At 37.3% G+C, this 8,089-nt stretch overlaps 1 long non-coding RNA gene across 1 annotated transcript; it reads left to right on the forward strand.

The window, feature by feature from the left end:
- The first annotated feature begins 1,450 nt into the window (after positions 1–1,450).
- Positions 1,451–2,527, forward strand: LOC145094234 (uncharacterized). Its single transcript, XR_013703232.1, has 2 exons — positions 1,451–1,640; positions 1,781–2,527. It is a non-coding gene; the product is annotated as an uncharacterized LOC145094234 (long non-coding RNA).
- Positions 2,528–8,089: the final 5,562 nt, after the last annotated feature.

The raw sequence follows: 8,089 nt of genomic DNA on the forward strand, positions 1-8,089 counted from the left end.
GGTGAATTGAAAGAAGAGGTTTATCTTCAGCAGTCTCCTGGCTTCGAAAGTATTGAATTTCCAAACCACTATTATAAGCTTGAGAAAGCGGTCTACGGTCTAAAGCAAGCTCCAAGAGCATGATATGAGACTCTCTCTGAATTTCTTGTCTCGTCCGGATACAAAAGAGGAGTGATTGATCCCACTTTATTTAGAAAGGCAAATGGTAATCACCTTATGCTTGTACAAATATATGTGGGTGATATCATCTTCGGGTCAACGGATCAGGGGATGGTGGATGAATTTGCAAAGCTCATGACCAACAAGTTCCAAATGAGCATGAATAGAGAGATTAATTTCTTTCTAGGACTTTGTTATGAATAAACCCGAGATGACGAATGTGGAATATCAAGAACAATCAAGAATCAACACCATCATATGCAAGTAATCTGATAAAGGTTTTTGTGTATATAATTTATCTCATGAACGTACATAGAAAAACCTTAACCTGGTCAAAAGCTTAAACCAAAAGTAAACCTAATGATTATTTATAGGGAACAATAAATATCTACCATAAATATAAAATAAATGCCTAATATAACACCAATGCCTTAGAAGAGCTCGATTAAGAACTTATACTGTAAAGGCACCGTAGGGAATCATAAAATGATTAACCCTAAAAAGGCTTCCCTAAATAACCAACTATGCCAAATCAATTTCAATATCTCAAATATCAACAATTTCCCCCTAGATGTTGAAACTGATGAAGATCACGATTTCCGATCTTCTTGGCATTTCTCCCCCTAAATTATGAGAATCATCAGTACATGGGGTCTTCAAAGCGAGAGAAATAGAAATAATCTTCCAAATACGAACTCCCCCTTGAATAATCATCACTCCCCCTTGAATCTTCAACAAATACCATGAAGAGAATCCAGAAAGTTAAGAAGAATCACCAATAATCTTCAAAACCCGTCAGATTTGATGAAATAAATCCCTTTAGAATAAACTCAATCTTCAAAAATTAAAACCGAAAAAATAACTAAAAAAAATAATTTTGTATTTTTCGATATTTAAATTTAGACAAAAGAATAGAAACGAAGCAATTGTTTTAGACGGGTTTAAAAAGAATAAGACCAAAAAAAATGATAAGAAGTGAATCTTTTGGAAAGAAGGGATAAAAGTGGTAAAATCCCAAAAATTTTGTGAAATATTGGGATATGGGGATAAATCAGTCAAGCCACGCAAACCTCGGGGACAAGAAATGTAAATTTATCCATCATCTTCATTGAATCAGATTAAAGCGCGTTTGACTTGTGAAAGTAAATGGAAGCTGCCAATTTGTTCAAACATAGGGGACCGAAACTGTAAAATAGCTGAAGTTTCAGGGACCGATAGTGTAACATGAGTCATCTTCTCCGTAATAAATTGCAGAGAAACGCATTGGTTGACTTTGAAAGTCAAAGGCAGATTACGATTCCACAAATGCCGATTCCCAACAAAATTAATCTCCTAATGCTGTGAAATTCCAATTACCACGTCAAGTTTCGAATGCATGGAATTCCAATTTTGAATGCGATGTTCCGATTTCCTTTTCAGAGTATGAGGCTAAAATAAAATGTCGATCGTAACATTCTGATTTCTGAATACAATGTTTAAAGGTAACATCGATTCCAAATACAATTTCAATGGAAATTTGTCGATCATGTCCGATTACTAGAAACACATTCTTTTGTTCGATTTTTGAATGAAGCTTTAAATCCAATTCTGGTTCCAAAATAATATGAATCTTCGTTTACAGATGATGTCGATACACAAAAGTTCCGACACCCATTTGCCAATCGATTGGAACCTTCAGCGTCGACTGTTACTTTCGCTCCGTTAATCAAGGACCGAAAGCTAATCAAGGACCGAAGGCTGATCAAGGACCAAAAGCTAATCAAGGACCGAAAGCAGGTTCGCTTCAAATCCAAATAAAAGTTCGCTTCATACCCAAAGTGAAATCAACCAATACCCAAAGCGAAATCAACCGAACGTTCGCCTATCGCCTATGAACAGTAGATTCGGGTTCGGTTCTTAATCTGAGTTTCGCTTCTTAACTTGAGTTTGGTTCTTATTCGTGAGTCTCGGTTCTTCACTTTAGTTTCTTGTTTGACAATTCCACTGCAAAGAACCAGACAATACCATTGGCATCTTGGTTGTTTTCGCTTCATAGGGACGAGCAAAAGAAACGAACTTTCGTTTCTTGATCTTTCGTCTCTTGACTTTCGCTTCAAAGAAAGAACACAGGAATGAGAGGCAACAAGATGGCTAAAATCCCGAAAACATCCCTTGTATTTTAATAAATGACAGAAGCCTCCTTTTTTTTTCTCGATCGTTACAGTGAATGCAAAGTAATTATTTCACATTTCACCCCAGTTATGGAATTGGAGAATCAGTGAAAAATCAAATACAGCCCAATGTACGGATCAAACTTCATCTTTAATTGTAATTTCGAATTTCACTTTTTATTTATCCAAAGTTCCGAAAATAGCCCCTGTTAAAAGTACATGTTGAGTATTTGAGATATTGAAACCGATATGGTATATTTGGTTATTTAGGGAAGCCTTTTTAAGGTTAATCATTCTATGATTCCCTACGGTGCCTTTACAATAGAAGTTCTTAATCGAGCTCTACTAAGACATTGGTTTTATATTAGGCATTCATTTTATATTTATGGTAGATATTTTATTGTTCCCTATAAATAATCATTAGGTTTACTTTTGGTGTAAGCTTTTTACCAGATTAAGGTTTTCTCTGCACGTTCATCTCATAATCAATACAACAAAAACCTTTATCAGATTACTTTCATATGTTGGTAATTGATTCTTGATTGTTCTTGATATTCCGCATTCGTCATCTCGGAATTATTCCCAACAAGTGGTATCAGAGCGGGTTCTTGTAGATCACAACAATTTTTGCAAGAATCGATTGGCGATATTTTATCATGAATCTCACCTTGTTCTTCATGTTTTGTAAGTTTTCTGAAAAGAAAAAGTCTTTATCTCGTTTTTTTGGAAATCTTGTTCAGATCTGTTTTTGTTAACTCATTATTTCATTTGATGTGTTCTTGAATTGAGTTTTGGAAGAGAGTTAGAAGAAAATTACGTGTTTGTTTGACTTTTTGGGTTCATATCTACTTTATCTCTCTAAAAATCGTTTAAGATCTGTTTTCTCTCTCTAGAAATTATCTCAGATCTGTTTTCTCTCTCTATAATTTTCATTAGATCTATTTTTGCTCTCTTCGAATTTTCTTTCTTGTTGAAGATTAAATGGTGGATTATAAGGTGTTAGAAGAAATTAAGAGACTATGATTAAAAGTTATAGATCCAAAGTTTCGTCTTAAAGAAGGATATTTTTTTTGGGATGTTCGTGAACAATCTATGTTGAAGAATGCCATTGAGATGTATAATCTCTATGTTGATGAGAAGATTGGTGATTTTACACAGATCTCTAGTGGTGGATTTAAAAGTAATTTTGTAGAGCAAGATAATGATTTGTTAAAACAATTTATAATTATCAAAGAATACTTACTTTTGAAGCATATACAACAGAAGTCAGAGAAAGAAAGAAAAGAAAAAGAAGATGTTCTTGATGTTGTTGAAGAAGTTCATGATGTTCTTTAAGTTTCTGAAGAAAAAGCGACTTTAGATGTTCTTGTTGAGGGGGAGTCAAGTGTTTCAAGTTTTTCAGAAGCTTCACAATCCAAATCTAATTGTTCTGAAGAAGAATCTCAAAGTAAATCTTCAGAAATTGTGAAAGTGAAGGAGTTTTGTTATATTGGAACAACTACAAATGTTCAGATTCAAAAAGATGAAAAAGTTGTTCAGATCAGAAATTTGTTTCTCAAGCCTAGAAATCAGAAAAGAAGAAAGAAGAGGAAGAAGAACAAAAGTAAAACAAATAAGGTTTGGATGCCCAAGGTACAAGTGCCCATTGCTTGTGAAAAATTTCAAAAAGCTGAAGTTAAGCATGTTCAAAGAAACTTTAATTCTCATTTTTCTTCAGATAAGAATGTTAGAAGTTGGAGAAAAGAGAAAAGTGTATTCGGTTGGTTCAATAAAGTTTTTGGAAATTTTTGTTTTCCAACTAAGAAGCGGGTATTATTTTTAGAGGATGATAGATGTTCTTTAAATAAATGGGTTTGCAAGAAACAAACTTCAATGTTGAATCTTAAATGGGTACCAAAAGTCCCATAAAAGTTTTGTCCTTTATAAAAAAAATAATAATAATAATAAAATAAAAAGGACAAAGTTTTGGTGAAATTTGATGAATATTGGGTCAAAGATACGCAATGTTGTTGAAGAAATCAATTTTATTGATCTTTTAATTGTTGGAAATACCAAAAGGCTGAGAAAGGTGGAAAAGTGGGTGAAAAGTGATTTTTTTTCCTGCATAAAGTATATTGTCACCTGACACATTTAAATAAGAAGGGCTGAAACTGTCATTATACTGCAAAAAGAGGGTCAGATTCTGAATTATTGTCAAAAGGCTGTTACTTTGGTAATTTTGGTAAATTCTGCCATTTCCTTCAAACCTTAAGGGTTGTTCTCGAAAATATAGAATCATCTTGTTGTGAAATTGGCTTGTGAATCTACTTTAACGATGAACTTTTGCAACGGATTTTTTTTTATTTCAAAACTGAAACTCACGTTCGGCCTTTGTGCACCAGAATTGTAGTTCGGATTTTATTGTTTGGCTTTGGGAACCACTGGCACATTCAAGCCTCAATTTTGAAATCGGAATCAACTGTAACGAATGTTGGTTGAAGAAACGAATGACTCATCATCAAGAAACGAACTCTCAAGATGCGAAAATTCATGTCTCGCCTCTTAGAAGCTCAGGTCAAGAAGCAAAAGTCTCATTCTTTGCGGTGGAATTGTCAAAAAGTGGAAGCAAAAGTGAAGAAGCTAAATTGCAAAAAATTGGAACCGAAATAGACCAAACGTTCGATCTATTTCGCTGTGGGCATGTATTTGAAGCGAGCCTAACGATTAAGAACCGAACTCGAACCTACTGTTCATAACCTAACGTTTAGTTGATTTCGCTTTGGGTATGAAATTGAAGGGAACCTGCGATTCACTTTCGGTTCATGAACGATTGGTTTGGAGCGAATGTCTAGTAAGTATGGAAGCGAAAGTATTGAAGCGATGCTCGTCTCTCACTTTAAGACACCAAAACGAAACTGAAGTTCGCTTTCGGTTCATCATCAATTGATTAGATTTAGAAACGAACGTAGTGGATTGAGTTCGCTTCTTCATCCACATCTACAGGTTAGTTTTCATGGCTCGATAGTTCACGGTTGCAAATCCAAATCAAAAGTCAAAATTGGAATTTGTACCACACACTCGTAGTCTTCTTACAATCGATTTGGAGTCGGAATTCAAAACTCTACATTGAAATTGCATCGGCATCACTGGAAACGAAGGTTTGTGATTTTTTCTCCAAAATCGGAACTCGTTGCATTCTGATGTGAACAGGTCCGGTATTCGCATAAATGTTTGAAATGCCGATTCATAGCATTCTTATACAGAGTATTCTGAAACCGATTTCAAAGGATTCTGTAACACCGGATTCCTGGTACGATTTCTATGTATGTATTTTTTCTCATTTTTCCTTGGACTCGGCGAGTTGGAGGCTCGACTCGCCGAGTAGGAGCGATTTTAGCATGGGATTTAAATGAGGGACTCGACGAGTCGGGTACCAGACTCGGCGACTCCATGTTGGGCGAGAAAAACCCTAACCCAGGTGTTTGCACCCTATTTAAACACTCTAACTCGGCCTCCCTTGTCCTTAACACTTCCAGAGAGCTGTAGAGCGAAACCCTAGCCCCCATATTGTTCTTGTGAGTGATTTTTGGCTTGTGAAGGAAGTTTGGAGCTTAGAAGAAGAAGGAGGAGGTTGAAGAGTGCAAGGAGGGGAAGTAGATCCGAAATCTACACTATGAGAAGCTTCCATTAAGGTAGAAAAGTTCCTACCTTGATCACTAGTTCATTTAGATCCCCTTTTGTCCCTAAGTTGTAGCTTTCAAGCCCTAAAACCTCAAACTCCATGTGTTTATGCTCTATGTTCTGAAAGGACTTCAGATCTGGACTTTATGGACATCTTAGAAGTGTAAAGTCTATGTGGTTGAAGTGATTGAGGTCCCTATTGAGTGTATGACCTCATAAAGAGCTTGGAATTAGCTTTTGGAGCTCATAGGGCCATGCATGCACGTAGAGTTTACAACTTTACGTGATAAGCATGCCCTAGGAGCTTAGATCTATGGTTTGTAACCGTTGCATGTCTCAGATTTGGTCTGTATGGGAGGAGAGTCGAAGCGACTCGGCAAGTTCCAAAGTGGACTCGGCGAGTTCTATGAAGATGTCTTAGACTCGATGAGTTAGATGAACAACTCGACGAGTCCTATGAAGATTGCCTGGAACTCGACGAGTTGTTCTTCAAACTCGGCGAGTCATATGAACTGTTACTGAGTTAAGAGGGGTTTAAGTGTAGAAGGTCCAACCCTTCGTAGTTGCACACAGAATTAGCAATTTAACGTGTAGCAATAGTCCCAGACACCCAAATCCTCAAGATGGATGATCTGGTGAGGATTTGGAAGCGAGTAGGAGATCTGCTCGTGGGACTCGGCGACTTGTTCTCTGACTCGGCGAGTCGGATCACGAGTCGGTCTAATCGTCCCAAGTAGTGACTTAAGGGTGACTTAGTAAGTGGGAAGAGGGACTTGATAAGTTAGTACTAGGATGGTAAGAGAGGGACTCGGCGAGTCTGTGCCATGAATCGGTGAGTCCAGTCAATTGGAAGTTGACTTCGACCAAGGAGTTGACCTTAGACCACAGGTAGGCCAGTCTGTAATGCCCACAAATCCGAGCTAGTCAGAGGTAATAAGTGTCGAAAACGAATTTTCGGCAAAATATTATTTATAACAAATAGTCTTAACCAAGTTATAGAATATGTCTCAAGGTTTCCGTACAAATAAAGAACGCCGAAATCCGAGTTATAACGAAGAAGTTATGGCCCGTCGAAGTTTTACGGCAAAACCGGCACGACACCGGGAAGCGTAAATAGTAAATTTACGATGGAGCGATTTTTAGCCTTATTGATCTAAACCAAAGTTGCAGTATACATTAAACCGAGAACATCCATAAAAAGAACGCCCAAATCTGACTTCGTATGAGGAAGTTATGATTTTTCTAAGATTTGGCTTAGCAGTGCACGACCCGAAACTCGAATTTTAGTTCGAGCGGTTTTTGGCTTACGCGACCTAAATGAGAGTTGAATATCTCATTAATAGGAACTCAACGGTAAAAAGATAGACGAAAACGGATTCCGTATGAGGAAGTTACGAATTCTTCGCGGTCATTTAACAGTCTAAACGCCTTCTACTGTTAAATTTGAGATCGGTCGAGAATTAGCCGGCAGAGTCTAAATGAAAGTTGTAGATCTTGATTTTACCTACACGTTGAAAGAAAGAACGTTGAAAACGGAGCTCGTATGCGAGAGTTATGATTTTTCTAATTTTGAAGGCTGATACACGATAGGGGGTGACGAGGCACCACTAGAAGGCTGCCACATGCCCCAACTCAGCGAGTAGGTCCTCCTACTCAGCGAGTCCATCAGGAATTCAGCTTATAAATAGAGGTGGCGGGTTCCCTCATTCCTCACACCTTCCCAAACTATTCTTTCTCTCTCTAGCCCCCTAACCCCCCCTAAAAGCCTAGGTAAACCCCCTAGCACCCGAAGGAAGCCCCGAGGCTCCCGGAGTCCCGAGAAAAGAGCCTTTCAGCTCAGGAACGCTGCTCCAGTGAAGCCCAGTTTTTGCAAAAAACCCGCTGTAAGTGAGCTATGCCTACCATATCTTTAGTATAGATTATGTTTCAATATAGTAATGTTATTAGGACCTTATAAGGAGTACGTGGGCTATTATTATGGGTTATATAAGTATTGTTTAACGCTTATATAATAGTAATAATAGCTAGACTATTAAATTAGTCTCGTCAAACGTTAGACTAACGATTGAACATACGCATGGAAGAAGTCCTAGTAGAGTCTAGGGAAATTTTATGATTGT

The sequence above is a fragment of the Lactuca serriola genome, chromosome 3 (assembly GCF_051521515.1).
Source record: "Lactuca serriola cultivar US96UC23 chromosome 3, Lser_US96UC23_V15, whole genome shotgun sequence".
Lineage (NCBI taxonomy): Eukaryota > Viridiplantae > Streptophyta > Magnoliopsida > Asterales > Asteraceae > Lactuca > Lactuca serriola.